This window comes from Scyliorhinus torazame, chromosome 18, assembly GCF_047496885.1.
Source record: "Scyliorhinus torazame isolate Kashiwa2021f chromosome 18, sScyTor2.1, whole genome shotgun sequence".
NCBI classification, from domain to species: Eukaryota; Metazoa; Chordata; class Chondrichthyes; order Carcharhiniformes; family Scyliorhinidae; genus Scyliorhinus; species Scyliorhinus torazame.
Genome location: NC_092724.1, coordinates 81421515 through 81439528, shown reverse-complemented (window position 1 = coordinate 81439528; position 18014 = coordinate 81421515). Strand labels below are relative to the sequence as shown.

Genomic DNA, 18014 nt, shown 5'->3' with positions numbered 1-18014 from the left:
CCAGTCCCGTGTCCATGCCTCCCTCACCCTCCAGTCCCCCAGAGGGGGGACCCCCGTCCCGACCACCTCTTCTGTGTCCCATTCCCTTTCGGCCAGTGCAGCAGCAACCCTTTCTCCCCCCCCCCTCCCCCAACCCCCCTCCCCTCCCCCTGCTAGACCCCTGTCTAGCTTTTTTTGCTCCCCCCATGTCACTCCCGTAAGTCAGCTGACGCCCGCTGACTCCGGCTTCCCCCGCCGTCCCATTGACCTCCCCGCGTGGGAGTCTCCCAATCCATATGCATTCCTTCGTCCCCCTTCCCGCCTTTCTTCCCACGCGCGGGAAAACACCCCGCGCTTTCCAAAGCCCGCTCCGTCCCCTCTGGCGCAGCTCCTGTCGCGGCCTTGTCTCTCTCTCCCAGCCCATGTAACATTTCCTGCGCGTGATTGACCCCTTATGTACAACAGCCACCTGACTCACTCTTTTCTGTACCTCCTGGACCTTAGCTTCGTGGGCCTTCTGGGTGATCCCGAGTCCTTCAATTGCCGAAAGCATAGGCGGCAACATCTCCTTGCGCATCGTCTCGCGCTGCTCCTCGAAGCAGCGCTTGATGAACTCCTGCAGCTCCCCTTTGTCCCTGGCTGCTGCCATAGCCGCAACCGGAAGTCGAGAGGGAATCCTTTTGGCAGTGTTCGCTTCACCAGTCTGCCCCAAAAAGTCTATGGAAACTCCTGAAAAAGGTCTGAGAGTCCGTTCCAGACGGGAGCTACCGAATACGCGACCTACTCCTCCATGGCCGCCACCGGAAGCCTCGCTTCTTCAATGGCCCTGGTAGATCTTTTCACAGTTGTTCCCTCTGCTGCTAGAATTCACCTTTGATAGAGTCAAGTCAGATTGCAGCTTTAAGCTTGCCCTTCCCCCGCCTGCATGCTGGAAGAGGCCTTTGTCTATTCCTGCAGCTCAAGCCAAATCTTTTACTGTTTCTGCCGGGTCTTGTAGCCAAAAGACATAACATTCCTGGGGGACACTGTCAGGGGAATGCTACAGTCTTCTTCCCACACCGGGAAATGTCAAACAAATGCCGTGGGGGCCCTGTAAAAGAGCCCAAAAGTCAGTTCCAAGCGGGAGCTACCGAATATGCGACCTAGCTCTGCATAGCCGCACCCTGAAGTCTCCGTATTATTTACTTTTAACCAACTTGCAAGTCTGACTCGCTTCTCAGGGACACAGAACCAGTCTCCTGGACCCTTTGGAAATGAATGAGGAAGGAGACAAAGGGATCTCTGCAAATACATTCAAATGGCATCAAGTTTCACATACACGATTCCCATAGGTCATCCTATACCCCTCCTGACCTGGCCTACATCCTAATTGGCTCACTTCTCATTCCTTAACCCTGGCCTCTTGTTACCCAGCATCCTTTTCTCCTCCTCTAGCAGACACCCCTCCCCCTTCCTTGCCATGCTTTCTGAAATCCTTTGTCTGTGAACTCACTAGAATTAGACCGGTCTACATCTACATTACTGTAACTAATATATTTAAACTAACTATTTTATATCACATTCGTCATTCCCTCCTTTTATCATGTCATGATAACCTATCTATTCAATCCGTAGCTACGGCCCCTCATCTAAAATGATTCGTCGCTGCATTTCCAATTCCTGTTGTAGCCCCCCTTCATCCTCGTGGATCCTAACCGCCAAGATTCTAGGGACGTCTATCTGTTACAGTGCACCCCGCATTCTACCCATCACGCATTTAAGGATGGCCACGCCCACAAAGTTGCAGCTGAGTGCCACTGCTAAATACATGGCCATATTTATCAACCAGTCCCTCCAACCTCCAAATCCCCAGTTACCCCAGGAGCCAGGGTCCTGCATTCCGTCCAGGTGATCCCATATGCGGTCCATAAATTTAGTGATGTCAACGGTTAGGTCTTGAACTCCCATGATACTCTTGCCCTGCACTATGGCGCATACCCCACCCTCACGGGCCAGAAGATAGTCAACAGCATACCGGTTCTGCATTGCAAACAACCGCATCTGAGACAATTCCATGGTTATTGCCCCGAGGGCTCCCAAGGTTTCGTTTCCCAGGATGGTAAGGCCACAAATAAAATAATTCCTATCGCTAACCGCCAAGGAACCCCCACACCTCACAGTGTCAAGACGCTCAGAATTCCCCGCCCGGCTGAGTGGCCCCGGTTGGGTGCGAGAACCTGAGGTTTTTTTCAGTTCTCGCAGAATTCAGCTAAGACCGCCAGGCGTGCTAACTGATTATGCAGCATCCACGCCGAGGGGCAGGGGACTGTGGTAGGGACTAGAGTCTCGATAGCAATTTGGCGGGGAAATGGGGGTGACAAAACATTGGTCGCTGTGCCATTAAAAGTTATATTCGTTTCCACCTCTACCAGCAAACAGCCGTACCCGTCACTGCCGAAACAATTCTCGTATGACCGGGAGTCCCTATTTGGAGTGAAGTGGCTAGGTATGTACGCCCTCCACTGTTGCAGCCTATCATACTGTGAGTGGGAATTATCCCGAGGAAGGGGAAGGCAGATAGCCGGTGGTGCTGAACCTGGATCGTAAGGAAGAGTGACTTGCTCGGCCGGTGGCTCGGAATGCTGACAATGAACCACCGTTTGGGGAGTGCCCCAAAGCGGTGAAACAGAAAATAACCTAGACACGGCTACGGGGTTCGGGTAGCAGACAACCCGTCCCTGGCCATACAAGCGGTGGTGAATCTGGTAGAAGAGATTCATACTACCTGGGTTTTCCTCAGTCTGGGCCCTAAATGAATTCAGTGTATCTCCTGATAACCTACGTTCTCGTTGTACTCCCCTTCTTACACGCCCTGTCCTCTCTCTAGTCCCCTTCTCTCTCTCACAACCTCTTCCTACCCTCCCCTGACGGTCTGATTTCACCTTTATGGCACCAATCTTAACACATCCGAAATCAAATTTCCTTGTACTCCAAAAACAAGGCAATAGCCATGTAATGTTCCCTTCCCATCGCCGGGACCGGTGCAATTGCTTCATGAGTCTTGCATTGTCCGTTAACCTGATGACCTTCCATGAGTCGATACCATGTCCTCGTATATGGGGGCAGCGAAAAACATCACCTCTGCACAAACAAAATGTCCTTGTAGTTTGGTTGGGGTTACAGATGTAGATGATATTTCCCTTTTCCATGTCCGTCGCCGATGTCACTCCAAGCGAGGTGAGGCTGAAGATTACACAGGCGATGCGCAGCCACCCCATCATGCTTCACACCTGTAAAACAACACTGGGGAAGGCTAGTAACCGACCTTTTTACAGTGGTAGAGGTGGACCCAAGCACTCCGCCCCTTCACTTTAACTGCAGTGGGGGTGGTAAGGAGAACTTGGAAGGGCCCCTCCCATCGCGGCTCCGACCCTTTCCAAATCCAATTTTTTGACCATGACACCGGGCTGCACTGAAAGTGAGCTAGGTAATGGGGGCGGTGGCGCGTGAGCTGCGCGGACCTGACCATGGAGCTCCTTGAGGACCTTAGTGAGGGCTAGAACATAGGTGGTCATCTCTTCAGTCATATGGTGAAACTGAACCAGTCTGGGAACATGCAGGCTCCAGGGAGTTCTAAGGGGCCTGCCATAAAGGATCTCGGCAGGAGAGAGCCAGGCCGGTCCCGCAGATGTAACCCGCAGCTGGAAGAGGGCAACGGGGAGCAACTTCAGCCATGTCAGTCCTTTGTCTGCTCTTAATTTAGCCAATTTAGTTTTGAGGCTCTGATTGTGTCTCTCAACCAACCCGGCCGCCTGCGGTCTGTACGCACAGTGTAACTGCTGGCATATGCCCAACTGGGAGCAGAACTCCTTGTTAATCTGTCCAATAAAATGAGGCCCGTTATCAGAACTTAACTGAGCTGGTATACCGTACCGGGGAATGATTTCCCGCATCAGAACTTTAACCACAGCAGCAGCTTTATTATCGGTAGTCTGATATGCCTCGACCCATCTGCTGAACACATCCACTATGACCAAAACATATTTATAACATTGACAACATTGACATCTTTCCAACTCAATGTAATCCATTTGGAGCGTCTCAAAGGGACCACTGGGCAACGGGGTTTGCCTCATACCACAAGGGATACCTTTGCCGGTGTTATTTTGCTGACAAATCAAACACCGATTACTGATACTCTGGGCCAACCCCTGCATTTTGGGGTGCCACCAAGTGTCCAGCAACAAATCACTAGTCCCCGAGCCCCACAATGAGTTGCCAAGTGTACACATTCGATGACCCATAAAGCAGTACATCAGACATACAAGTCTGATGTGCTGGCGTGGTCCATAAAGAGGAAACAGAATCATATGTACAACCTAACCGTTTCCACATTTGTTTATCACTCTCACGAGCATCCTCCTGTAACCTTATGACGTCTTGGATGGTTGGCATTGGCTTGTCAGAAGCAGACCTATTTATAGCAGATCGTTTAGTCTGACTTAACATTTTAGGCACCATCACTTGCTGAATTTGTGCAGCTGTCCGTGCTGCACAATCTGCTTGTTCATTACCAACGTCAACTGGGGTCTTACCGTTTGTATGGGCAGCGCATTTAATGACGGAAATCTGCACGGGCATAAGGAGGGCCTGCAGTAGGTCATTAACTAAACCCCGGTGGGATATTTCCGTGCCGGCCGAGGTAAGGAATCCCCTATTCTTCCAGAGCTGTCCGAAGTCATGAACTACCCCGAAGGTGTATCGGGGGTCAGTGTAAATATTTACCCGACGATCTACCCCAAGTATACATGCATGGGTAAGGGCAAAAAGTTTGGCTTGTTGGGCTGAATAAGAGGTCTGAAAAGCGGCCGCTTCTAGGATCAGACCATCCTGATCTATGATTGTGTAACCGGACAATCTCCGGCCAGTGGGGCTTATATTAACTGCCATCAACATACATAATCATGTCAGGTTGTTCTAACGGAATATCACTCAGATCGTCCCTTATTGTGGCAGTTTCCTGAATCAAGGGTAAACAGTCGTGGCCAGGTGCGTCTTCATGGACAGGGGGACCGCTTAGAAAACAGGCTGGATTGATACTGATAATATTTAAATGTCAGACGTGGATTGTTCAAAAGGTATATTTCATACCTATTCTGACGAGCTGCGGTAAGATGCTGAGTCTGCAGTTGCCCCAGTAGTGCGATGATCGAGTGGGAGCTATACACCTTAATATCCTGTTGGAGAGTTATATTGGCAGCAGCCTGCAAACTATTGTATATCGCTGCCAAGATCTGGGTGCAAACAGGGTGGCCCAACGCCACTGGATCAAGTTTGGAAGAGTAATATGCTACGGGCCGGTGCTTGTCCCCATGTTGCTGGGTGAGTACCGCTGTTGAACATCCTTCCAGAACAGTACAGTATATCTGGAACGGTTGGTCGTACAAGGGCCTACCGAGGGCCGGTGCTTGTAACAAGGCCTGCTTCAGGCAACGGAAGGCTTCAAGTGCCTCGGTGGTGAGAGTAAAATTCCCCCCTTCACTAGTGTAAGGCGTCAGCAGCTTTGTATAGACAGCGATGTTTGGTATCCACTGCCTACAATAATTCACCATACCCAGCCAATGACGGACCTCCTTGGCTGTGGTAGGGGCAGGGAATTGGCATATTGGTTCAATCCTACTGGGTTCAAGACTTCTTTCTGTGGCTGTAAGTAAAACTCCAAAGAATTTGACCTTTGTCTGAGCCACCAGGACCTTTGATTGTGAAACAACATAATCCAACGAGGATAGGTGGTTTAATAACTGGATCACATCATCCCTATTACTGGGCTCGTCAGGACTCGCTACCAATATGTCATCTACATACTGCACTAGAGTGGAACCATGCTCCAATGTCAAGGCCTGGAGTTGGGTCTGCAGACATCTGGAGAAGAGCGTAGGTGAGTTGACGAACCCCTGAGGCAGTCGGGTCCAGGTATACTGTTGTCCATTGTAAGTGAAGGCAAACAAATATTGGCTTTCAGATGCGAGTGGCAGGGCAAAGAAGGTGTGCTGAAGGTCAATTATGGCGAAGACCCGGGCTCGAGCTGGAATTTGAGCCAGTATGTGGGCAGGATTAGGGACGAGAGCATGTAACAGCTGTGCGATGGCATTGATTGAACGTAAATCCTGTACTAATCGGTACTGGTCTGGTTTGGCTGGTTTAGGCACAGCAAGTATGGGGGTGTTACATTCTGATTGGCAAGGGACCAAAATACCCTGTTGCAACAGCTCTCGGATTAATTTGTCTATAGACGGGGCAGCTTGGGGTTTCAGGGGGTATTGCCGAATAGAAGGCAGCTTTACATGGTCCTTAATCATTACCTTAATGGGTGTAACATTTGTCTTTCCCACTTGTGATGGGTATTCCGCCCAGACATGTGGATTGACATATTCCAAAACGTCACGTCCCCGGTGATGCTGAAGTCGAGTGTTAATCGTTTCAGGGACCTCAAAATATTTTATGGAAGTGCCGTCTGGCGTGACTTGAAGTGCGTACTCTGCTGGATCGGAATGATCCACTGCCCTCCTCACCATAGGCCCCAGATCCTTGGCATGGTATTGGTCGTGGACCTGACGTGTAACATGAGGGCCCACAGAAGCTGACTGTGGCCATAAATGTGGTGGTATTGTAACAAAATCAGCTGTACCTTCTTTTCCTGTGACTGTGACTGTGGCTGTTAACTTGACTGGCCATTCGGTCCCAATTAACGGCCGGTATTTGTCCTCCAACTCCCTGTTTTGTCCAGTTCTGTCATAGGCCAGGGTAACGTGGTGCAGTGAATGTTCAATGTCTAACGCCACCACTGGGGAGTGATAGAAATATAGCACTGTTGTCTAATCCTCCATGATTGAACCGCTACCCCTTCGTCTCCGCACTCTAGCTGTAGCTGGAAGATACACAGTAAATCTCGGGCCAACAAGTTACAGTCCAATCCAGTAGTCACCACAAACTGATGTTACAGCATCAGGGTTTGGTATTTTCCTAATCGGCAACTGTCTCAGAGTCTCACTAGGGGGCACTCTAGCGGATTCCTCTGGCTCTTCAAAGACTTTGACGTCCTTCCCTTCCACTAGGGGGAGCTCCAGCTCCTCAGAACCATTCCCACCCTCTTTCTTTTTTCTCATACTTTTCTGTCTTACCATATCGGTCTGAAGGGATCTAGGTGGTATGCGTGATTGTTTCTGGATAGGATTAGGCCCCTCTCTCATTGTCTAAGATCGGAGTTGAACAGAGCTCCCCTTCTCTAACAGACAGTGAAGATGCTGAAATAGGACCCAAGCTGTCAACCGAAGGGGCTGGAGAGGCTGGCATGATTTGAATCTAAATTATGATAGCCTGGTGGTTCCGGAATTAGTGCAGACAATGCTACTGGTGCAGTCGGGACTCTAGCCGATATGGTCCAATTTTCTAGGTCCTCATCTGCATCTGTCAATGCAAGGCCAGCCATTGAACTACGCAGCCCATTTTTAAAACTCGAGTCCACCCTCTCTTTACTTGCGTGTTTTTTTGAATGCACACTCCTTTTTCAAGATCTCCAGAGTTTTCTGGTTCCCCCTTTCACTAATTGAAATCCCCTATTCTTAAGGGCATTTTCTTGCCAACTTAATAACATGATCTTATCCCTCTCATGTTGACAATATTGTCTCCATAATCTAATTAACTCTTTAGCTTTCATACTTTGGCTCTCTTTTTTAAAAAACAATTTTATTTGCCTATTTATAACCAATGGCAATTTTTGCTACTTGGCAAAATTATTTAAAAGGTTTTAACAGTGTTCTTTTAAAACTTAAAATGTTTGAAAATTCAAATTGAATTACTGCAACCTGCAAGCTTAGCTCTGATCTCAACTCCGAACTGAATTTACGATTTGCTTAACACAAACTTGTATAACTTTTACAACTTAATTAATTCTTTATCTTAACAAATTTTCTTTTAACAAGTTTTTCTTACATTCACAAAAATGTTGGCTGCTATCAATGAGGGAGCAGTTAGCTGCGGTGATTTATACCGGAGCAAAGTCAACTGTCATCTCCAGATTTACACTTTTTAAAAAATGGTGTCAGTGAGTTTCTTTAAGTTTCTATTAATTCACAAATAAAATGAGATAAACATTATTTCAAGTAATTCAAACTTAAGATTCTGGCAATTTCAATCAATTGCTTGCTAAAATAATTAACTTTTATCAAAGAGGTGGAGAAATCCACTGGTTTCCTTTAATTAATTCAAAACGTAACTTTGCTGGAGTTTCACTGACTCGAAAGAAAGGTATCCAATTACACCACAAGCTGAAATTTTGCTGGAGTTTCACTGACTCAAAAGAAAGGTATCCAATTACACCACAAGTGCCTGTTATCTCAAGGCCTGTGTGAGAAGCATTGTCTTAGTCGTTAACTTTGGCTGCTGCTGTTAACCCTTTGAGAGACTTCTGCTTTAACTAACATGCAGCATCCAGTTCTATGGATGTTCTTTTGTTTTGAAATTTATCCAAACATTTCCCTATAATCTCTAACTAGTCCTCAAGACTGTGTTTCTTGCCACTAGGATACAATTTTAGCTTAATCAACTATAGATTTAAAAACACTCTTGGAACTGAACCCTCCTCTCTGAGGTCCCATCAGTTCATCAAAACACTCACACACTCTTGGAACTGAATCCTCCCCTCTGAGGTCCCATCAGTTCATCAAAACACTCACACATGGAAGTAAACCATCAATTTCGATGTCCCATCAATTCCAAAACTAACCCAAAACCGAACTATCAATTATGATGTCTTATCAGTTAAATTTTCTAATCCCCAGACTGACCTTTGATTTCGTCGAGACGATCTTTCCGTACCAACCGCGAGTGACCAGACCAATCAGACCATAAGAAGAGGGGAAAACCAATGTGTGTCATTTTCCAGCTACACACATTGTGGGCCCGTTTCCACTTTTCTTGTCCAAAATCAGTCTAATTCTGATTTCGCAGTTGGTCGATAACCACCTGGAGAAATCCCGGGTTTCGGCACCAAATGACAAATGTTGAATTCTTTACCCGTCAGTCTGGCCTCAATAAAACTCGAAATGGATTTGTAGGCATAGTATTATTTATTTTTAACCAACTTGCAAGTCTGACTCGCTTCTCGGGGACACAGAACACAGAACCAGTCTCCTGGACCCCTTGGAAACAAATGAGGAAGGAGACAAAGGGATCTCTGCAAATACATTCAAATGGCATCAAGTTTCACATACACGATTCCCATAGGTCATCCGATACCTCTCCTGACCTGGCCATACATCCTATTTGGCTCACTTCTCATTCCTTAACCCTGGCCTCCTGTTACCCAGCATCCTTTTCTCCTCCTCTACCAGACACACCTCCCCCTTCCTTGCCATGCTTTCTGAAACCCTTTGTCTGTGAACTCATTAGAATTAGACCGGCCTACATCTACATTACTGTACCTAATATATTTAAACTAACTATTTTATATCACATTCGTCAAGGCCTGAGACTCCGCAGCCTTTGACAGCACCTTTTCTCACTCGAGCTAAGGCTCACACGGGTTAGTATACAGATTCAAGGGGCGGAATTAGTTGTATTCTCATTTACATACAATCAATCAACTATATTTGCATCACAGTTCATTACATGCAGTCAATCAATTTCTTACCCGCCCCTAACTTCATACAGAAGTCATTCAAAACTAACATAATGATGTCCTGTCTGCAACTGGGTCCTTGAGCTTATCAAGGACACATAGCATTTCTTGTTCTGGGAAGCTGTTATTAGCGGCTGCTGAAATACTCGCTAGGTTCTCATGAGGTAGTTTACACAGGTTGTAACTTATTGTTAAAGGAAAGTGGCTAGTTCAGCCATTTTGCGTCCTTAGTATTGCTAAATTAGTTAACAGCCATTTTGTGTCCTTTCTGATATTACCAAGGATTGTGTATTCACTATTTCTACAAATTGCCTCTTCTAAACAGGCAATGAGTACCTTATGTCTTATCAGAACTATTCAAAAGTAATATAGGAGCACACATGTAGTTACAGGGCCACCTATAATTTATATCATAGTTCAGTATCACAAAATGCCCTCCAACACTCCCTCCTTCTGGTCATGGAAGATGTTTACAGAACTCCCACTGACCACAATGAAATGATATGAGGGCTGCAGGGTGTGTAGCAAAGATATACGGCCTTTGGGGTATGTAACCTCCCAGATGTTCCGTATGTACACCATGCATGTTATTCAAAGATCGCCCCTCAAACGAACCCATGTATGTCACATTTAATGCCTTGATATCAATCATTCCTGCCCCCCTGACTATCTCTACTGTCTGTCATTAAATGATGTTATTCATAGCAGTTTTCAAGTAAGCTCATCTAACAGTTCCACACTCTCTACCACTAACTTTCATTCTGAAGTAGTTCCTCTTTGTGTGTGTGTCTGTGTGCTTTTTTGTCAAGCATGGATTTTTCATTAACTGGTGGTAAAGTTGAACTGATTGACCCATCTTGAGTCTTCGTTCCCTCAGAGTTTTTGCAAGATGTGGGACTATCTCTGGCTATTTATATTCCGAACTCAAATGATCTTTGCTAGGCCTATAGTGGTGGGCCTAAAGGGTACAAATGTTATAGCGATAGGACGTTACGGTGGCGGAGACGCAGTATTTCCTTTTCCCCGTAAACTTAAAATGCATGAGGGCAGGTGTAATACCTAAGACAGAACCATGAGTTCTGATGAACCCACATTCGTCCAACTCTCCCTGCCCCACCGGGTGGGGGCAACATGAGGGAGATCCCATATATTATCCCTGCGTATAGCAGAGGTCTCGATGAGATAGTACCTGAGGGAGGTGTTAGTCCATACGATTCCAATGTCCTCCAGTTGGCTTTGAGGGTATGGCTCTGAGTCCGGTGTGATGATAGGGATCATCAGGACCATCTCTACCCCCGTTATTATCATAGATTATCATAGAATTTACAGTGCAGAAGGAGGCCATTCAGCCCATCGAGTCTGCACCGGCTCTTGGAAAGAGCACTCTACCCAAGGTCAACACCTCCACCCTATCCCCATAACCCAGTAACCCCACCCGACACTAAGGGCAATTTTGGACACTAAGGGCAATTTATTATGGCCAATCCACCTAACCTGCACACCTTTGGACTGTGGGAGGAAACCGGAGCATCCGGAGGAAACCCACGCACACACGGGGAGGATGTGCAGACTCCGCACAGACAGTGACCCAAGCCGGAATCAAATCTGTGACCCCGGAGTTGTGAAGCAATTGTGCTATCCACAAGGCTACCGTGCTGTCTTTAGTTTGTGTCTTTAGTATTGCTAAAATAGTTAACAGCCATTTTGTGTCCTTTCTGATATTAACAAGGATTGTGTATGCACTATTTCTACAAATTGCCTCTTCTAAACTGGAATCTAAGCCAATGAGTACCTTTTGTCTCATCAGAACTATTCAAAAGTAATATAGGAGCACAAATGTAGTTACAGGGCCACCTATAATTTATATCATAGTCCGGTATCACAAAATCCCCTCCAACAAGTCTTATGAGCAAGAGGTGTTGAGGTGAAAGAGATTACATTTTGAAATCCTTGCGCAGGTCAAAGAGACACAGCCTGAGTGAGTGAGACACAGACAGAGTGAGAATTTGAAACTTGGTAATTTGGTGCAGTGAGGTAACCAGGAAAGGTAAGTGATAAATCTAATTCTGTTGTTTTTCAGTTAAAAGTGCAGTGTAGATTAGTGTCTGATTGACTGAAGCTGCCCCCACCCTAATTGCTGAGAGGCAGTTATCTGGCAGTCACCTGAGGCCTGTTTCGGGGCACAAAGGTACACGTTGTATTCTTCTCTTTGAAGTTTAAGTAGTGTGAGTCATCCTAAAGTCTGTATAAAAGACAGACAGAAAGCGCACTTAGTAAACATTGCGCAGGTCAAAGAGACACGGCCTGAGTGAGTGAGACACAGACAGAGTGAGAATTTGAAACTTGGTAATTTGGTGCAGTGAGGTAACCAGGAAAGGTAAGTGATAAATCTAATTCTGTTGTTTTTCAGTTAAAAGTGCAGTGTAGATTAGTGTCTGATTGACTGAAGCTGCCCCCACCCTAATTGCTGAGAGGCAGTTATCTGGCAGTCACCTGAGGCCTGTTTCGGGGCACAAAGGTACACGTTGTATTCTTCTCTTTGAAGTTTAAGTAGTGTGAGTCATCCTAAAGTCTGTATAAAAGACAGACAGAAAGCGCACTTAGTAAACATTGCGCAGGTCAAAGAGACACGGCCTGAGTGAGTGAGACACAGACAGAGTGAGAATTTGAAACTTGGTAATTTGGTGCAGTGAGGTAACCAGGAAAGGTAAGTGATGAATCTAATTCTGTTGTTTTTCAGTTAAAAGTGCAGTGTAGATTAGTGTCTGATTGACTGAAGCTGCCCCCACCCTAATTGCTGAGAGGCAGTTATCTGGCAGTCACCTAAGGCCTGTTTCGGGGCGCAAAGGTACACATTGTATTCTTCTCTTTGAAGTTTAAGTAGTGTGAGTCATCCTAAAGTCTGTATAAAAGACAGACAGAAAGCGCACTTAGTAAACGTTGCACAGGTCAAAGAGACACAGCCTGAGTGAGAATTTGAAACTTGGTAATTTGGTGCAGTGAGGTAATTCGGTGAAGAGTGGGAGAAGGTGCTTTTCCCCTACTGTTTTGTGTTCTCTCTTTCTTCTGGCCTGTAACTTTTAATCAGCAGGGAGAGAACCTGAGAACATCTGAGACCCTCAGAAGGTAAGTAAGTGATTTTTACTCATTTTTACTTTTATTACCTTTTCAAATTGTGTGTGTGGGGGGTGGGGGAATCTGAAGTGACATCACAGAAAAGCTGTGACCTGAGTGGCTGGGTGGTAATCTACACCAAATTAAAAAAATTAAGCATTGGTAACTAATTAAACATAATTACTTAATTATAATTTAGAGGGGTATCTAAGCCAGAGATCGGAGAGTACTATATTTAGCTTTCGCATTTATATTAGAAATCGAGTGCTGGGAAACAGTTAGTTAACAGTAAGTTTAAAAAAAATATATATATATTTTTAAAAATTTAAACTTTTAATTTTAATTAATTGACGCAATGTCAGTTAGAGGGGTGCAGTGCTCTGACTGTGAGATGTGGCAGGTCCGGGAGGCTTCCAGCGTCCCGGATGGCTTCATCTGCAGAAAGTGCACCCAACTGGAGCTCCTCACAGACCGCATGGTTCGGTTGGAGCAGCAATTGGATGCACTTAGGAGCATGCAGGTGGTGGAAAGCGTCATAGATAGCAGTTATATAAATGTGGTCACACCCAAGGTGCAGGCAGAGAAATGGGTGACCACCAGAAAGGGCAGGCAGTCAGTGCAGGAATCCCCTGTGGTTGTCCCCCTCTCGAACAGGTATACCCCTTTGGATACTGTCGGGAGGGATAGCCGATCAGGGGAAAACAGCAGCAGCCAGAGCAGTGGCACCACGGCTGGCTCTGATGTTCAGAAGGGAGGGTCAAAGCGCAGAAGAGCAATAGTAATAGGGGACTCTATAGTCAGGGGCACAGATAGGCGCTTCTGTGGATGTGAAAGAGACTCCAGGATGGTATGTTGCCTCCCTGGTGCCAGGGTCCAGGATGTCTCCGAACGGGTAGAGAGCATCCTGAAGGGGGAGGGCAAACAGGCAGAGGTTGTTGTACATATTGGTACTAACGACACAGGCAGGAAGGGGCATGAGGTCCTGCAGCAGGAGTTCAGGGAGCTAGGCAGAAAGTTAAAAGACAGGACCTCTAGGGTTGTAATCTCGGGATTACTCCCTGTGCCACATGCCAGTGAGGCTAGAAATAGGAAGATAGAGAAGCTAAACACGTGGCTAAACAGCTGGTGTAGGAGGGAGAGTTTCCGTTATCTGGACCACTGGGAGCTCTTCCAGGGCAGGTGTGACCTATATAAGAAGGATGGATTGCATCTAAACTGGAGAGGCATAAATATCCTGGCCGCGAGGTTTGCTAGTGTCACACAGGAGGGTTTAAACTAGTATGGCAGGGGGGTGGGCACGTGAGCAATAGGTCAGAAGGTGAGAGCATTGAGGGAGAACTAGGGAATAGGGACAGTGCGGCTCTGAGGCAGAGCAGACAGGGAGAAGTTGCTGAACACAGCGGGTCTGGTGGCCTGAAGTGCATATGTTTTAATGCAAGAAGTATTACGGGTAAGGCAGATGAACTTAGAGCTTGGATTAGTACTTGGAACTATGATGTTGTTGCCATTACAGAGACCTGGTTGAGGGAAGTCCAGGATTGGCAGCTAAACGTTCCAGGATTTAGATGTTTCAGGCGGGATAGAGGGGGATGTAAAAGGGGTGGCGGAGTTGCGCTACTGGTTAGGAAGGATATCACAGCTGTACTACGGGAGGACACCTCAGAGGGCAGTGAGGCGATATGGGTAGAGGTCAGGAATAAGAAGGGTGCAGTCACAATGTTGGGGGTTTACTACAGGCCTCCCAACAGCCAGCGGGAGATAGAGGAGCAGATAGGTAGACCGATTTTGGAAAAGAATAAAAACAACAGGGTTGTGGTGATGGGAGACTTCAACTTCCCCAATATTGACTGGGACTCACTTAGTGCCAGGGGCTTAGACGGGGCAGAGTTTGTAAGGAGCATCCAAGAGGGCTTCTTAAAACAATATGTAGACAGTCCAACTAGGGAAGGGGCGGTACTGGACCTGGTATTGGGCAATGAGCCCGGCCAGGTGGTAGAAGTTTCAGTAGGGGAGCATTTCGGGAACAGTGACCACAATTCAGTAAGTTTTAAAGTGCTGGTGGACAAGGATAAAAGTGGTCCTAGGGTGAATGTGCTAAATTGGGGGAAGGCTAATTATAACAATATTAGGCGGGAACTGAAGAACCTAGATTGGGGGCAGACGTTTGAGGGCAAATCAACATCTGACATGTGGGAGGCTTTCAAGTGTCAGTTGAAAGGAATTCAGGACCGGCATGTTCCTGTGAGGAAGAAGGATAAATACGGCAATTTTCGGGAACCTTGGATAACGAGAGATATTGTAGGCCTCATCAAAAAGAAAAAGGAGGCATTTGTCAGGGCTAAAAGGCTGGGAACAGACGAAGCCTGTGTAGGAAGGAACTTAAGCAAGGAGTCAGGAGAGCTAGAAGGGGTCACGAAAAGTCATTGGCAAATAGGGTTAAGGAAAATCCCAATGCTTTTTACACGTACATAAAAAGCAAGAGGGTAGCCGGGGAAAGGGTTGGCCCACTGAAGGATAGGCAAGGGAATCTGTGTGTGGAGCCAGAGGAAATTTGCGAGGTACTAAATGAATACTTTGCATCAATATTCACCAAAGAGAAGTAATTGGTAGACGTTGAGTCTGGAGAAGGGTGTGTAGATAGCCTGGGTCACATTGAGATCCAAAAAGACGAGGTGTTGGGCGTCTTAAAAAATATTATGGTAGATAAGTTCCCAGGGCCTGATGGGATCTACCCCAGAATACTGAAGGAGGCTGGAGAGGAAATTGCTGAGGCCTTGACAGAAATCTTTGGATCCTCACTGTCTTCAGGTGATGTCCCAGAGGACTGGAGAATAGCCAATGTTGTTCCTCTTTTTAAGAAGGGTAGCAAGGATAATCCAGGGAACTACAGGCCGGTGAGCCTTACTTCAGTGGTAGGGAAATTACTGGAGACAATTCTTCGAGACTGGATCTACTCCCATTTGGAAGCAAATGGACGTATTAGTGAGAGGCAGCATGGTTTTGTGAAAGGGAGGTCGTGTCTCACTAACTTGATAGAGTTTTTCGAGGAGGTCACAAAGATGATTGATGCAGGTAGGGCAGTGGATGTTGTCCATATGGACTTCAGTAAGGCCTTTGACAAGGTCCCTCATGGTAGACCAGTAGAAAAGGTGAAGTCACACGAGATCAGGGATGAGCTGGCAAGGTGGATACAGAACTGGCTACGTCATAGAAGGCAGAGAGTAGCAATGGAAGGATGCTTTTCTAATTGGAGGGCTATGACCAGTGGTGTTCCGCAGGGATCAGTGCTGGGACCTTTGCTGTTTGTAGTATATATAAATGATTTGGAGGAAAATATAACTGGTCTGATTAGTAAGTTTGCAGACAACACAAAAGTTAGTGGAATTGCGGATAGCGATGAGGACTGTCAGAGGATACAGCAGGATTTAGATTGTTTGGAGACTTGGGCGGAGAGATGGCAGATGGAGTTTAATCTGGACAAACGTGAGGTAATGCATTTTGGAAGGTCTAATGCAGGTAGGGAATATACAGTGAATGGTAGAACCCTCAAGAGTATTGAAAGTCAGAGAGATCTAGGTGTACAGGTCCACAGGTCACTGAAAGGGGCAACACAGGTGGAGAAAGTAGTCAAGAAGGCATACGGCATGCTTGCCTTCATTGGCCGGGGCATTGAGTATAAGAATTGGCAAGTCATGTTGCAGCTGTATAGAACCTTAGTTAGGCCACACTTGGAGTATAGTGTTCAATTCTGGTCGCCACACTACCAGAAGGATGTGGAGGCTTTAGAGAGGGTGCAGAAGAGATTTACCAGAATGTTGCCTGGTATGGAGGGCATTAGCTATGAGGAGCGGTTGAATAAACTCGGTTTGTTCTGTTGCTCTTATTAGCCTTAGTTTTATTAGCTCGAATTCTGTCACTTTTGCTCACGAGTTGCCAGGTATCTTTCTGATACTGCCACGTGGTTCAAGCTCAAGTCATGATTAATAATGCAGCACACCGCTTAGTAAAAGTTAAATCAACGATCATTTATTATATACAGCAATGGATACTTACACAATAATCCTACTTCTAGACTACTACCTACCACTAAAGGCCAATACTTAACTTTGGAAATGGCCCACCAGGTCAGGAAACGAATGGACTTTCTAATTGGGTCTGAGCCTGCGGGATTCAAAACTGGTACAAGTCGATAGTCAGGAGCACCTATCTGGTAGCGATCGCTGGAGTAAGACTTACTGTTTTCTTTGTCGAAGGGTCTCAAAGGTTGCGAGCAGGAAGAGAAGGGTCGATCTGAACTTGGCCCCTATTCTTATAGTTCCCAGGGGCTTCCCGCCTCTCGGGGTGGACCTCGTACCTGGTTCCAAGTGATTGGACTTGGTCCCAATCACTTGGTTCGATATGCTCCAATAATGGGGCGATTCCTTGATCGGGGGGTGGTCGTTCACCTGTCTTTGTGTCAGCCCCTGCTGGCGCCGAAAGGTCTGGATCGGCTTTATGTTGCTAATGTGTAGCAATTGTTCCCGGGGATGGCTGCTTAATATGCAGATGGCTGGGTTGTTGTGATGTTGATGGCTGCAGGTATCGGTCTGGGCCGACTTCCCCAGACGTGAATACACTGTTTTACCTGCAGCTGTCCGTTTGAGTCCTGTTGTCTGATTTTCCCATCAGCCTCTTCCGTTCGTCATTTTAGATCGGGGTTTGACCATTCTAATCAGGAATCAGCCATTTTAGGTTGCTACAGACTCTCCTTGTGATCCTAACGCGAAGCGTGAAGGATCACATAAATTTTGTTCTTTCCATTCCCTGACCGGGGGGTGGGGGGGGGGGCGGGGACGACACACCTCCTACATGGCCTCTGCTCCGACCCTAGCTATGCACAAAATTTTTTTACCTATCAATTCTAAGGGCGCTATGTCAGGCAGGGACATGCATTTACAAAATAACAAACTTGGAACCTCTAATTTAACCTTATTACAGTATACTCACTAAACATTTCATTGTCCTATCTTCGTAAAACATACAACAAAAATCACATTATTCCATAATCTTTCCTGGCTTGGCAGTCAAGCTCAGGATCATACAGTATTTTTTTTTGTACATTTCTTTATTCACAGTAATAACGCAAGTGAATGCTCTTTATTATTTTGTTATAGATCGCGGGGGTCGGGGATCTGGTCGTAACCGAATATAGGGGATCTGATCCGATATACCGGGGATTTCGAGCGCGGTACGCTCTCCTTCTCCATTTACGTAGGCGCATAGT

The 18014-nt window shown here is 46.5% G+C and overlaps 1 protein-coding gene across 1 annotated transcript in view; it reads left to right on the top strand.

Moving 5' to 3' along the window:
- Positions 1–18014, top strand: part of LOC140395331 (uncharacterized) — a 215191-nt gene that overhangs the window by 9820 nt on the left and 187357 nt on the right. Inside the window, exon 2 of the mRNA XM_072482966.1 lies at positions 2391–2464. The gene's annotated coding sequence lies outside the window, so the exon portion shown is untranslated. The remainder of the gene's footprint in view (positions 1–2390; positions 2465–18014) is intronic.